The sequence below is a fragment of the Etheostoma spectabile genome, chromosome 17 (assembly GCF_008692095.1).
Source record: "Etheostoma spectabile isolate EspeVRDwgs_2016 chromosome 17, UIUC_Espe_1.0, whole genome shotgun sequence".
Taxonomy (NCBI): Eukaryota; Metazoa; Chordata; class Actinopteri; order Perciformes; family Percidae; genus Etheostoma; species Etheostoma spectabile.
Genome location: NC_045749.1, coordinates 1,097,652 through 1,098,223, shown reverse-complemented (window position 1 = coordinate 1,098,223; position 572 = coordinate 1,097,652). Strand labels below are relative to the sequence as shown.

At 42.5% G+C, this 572-nt stretch overlaps 1 protein-coding gene across 1 annotated transcript in view; it reads left to right on the top strand.

The window, feature by feature from the left end:
- The window catches only part of atrnl1a (attractin-like 1a), a 287,103-nt gene that overhangs the window by 177,217 nt on the left and 109,314 nt on the right, over window positions 1-572 (top strand).

Below are 572 nucleotides of genomic sequence, written 5' to 3'. Positions count from 1 at the left end.
ACTGTTCACAAACTGCTCCAAACAGCTCTATGTAGTCCACTACTCACGTAGTCCAGCCTTTACTTCTGTGAGTGAGGAATGTTATAATGCTCGCCTAGCTCTTAGAGTGGCACAGCATCATACTAGGGTTAATATCGGGATATGACCCAGTATTGTCTTTTCCTGGTTTTAAAAGCTGCATTCCAGTAAAGTGATGTAATTTCCTGAACTTACCATAATGTTGTGTAGCTGTTTTTCTTGTTTGACTTTACCCACTTAGTCAGTGGCTCCACATTATTGATGATTATCTATCAAAGCTCTTACTGTGTAAATATTTTGTGAAAGTCAACCCTACAATATCGCCCACCTCATACTCTGCTTCTTAATGGCTAGTTGTCCTTACCCAGCTGCTGGACATGTGATCAACACTCTCTCCCAGGACGGGAGGCCTCATTTTGGCCTGTCTGTACATTGAGACTTGATTTGCTGCTTGTGCAGATGGAGCTGTTTCCGATTGTGAGCTATATGTGGCTCGTGTTCAACGAATAGCTTATTGATTTTTCACTCTGCCCGCTGGGTTCAGATGTTTCATT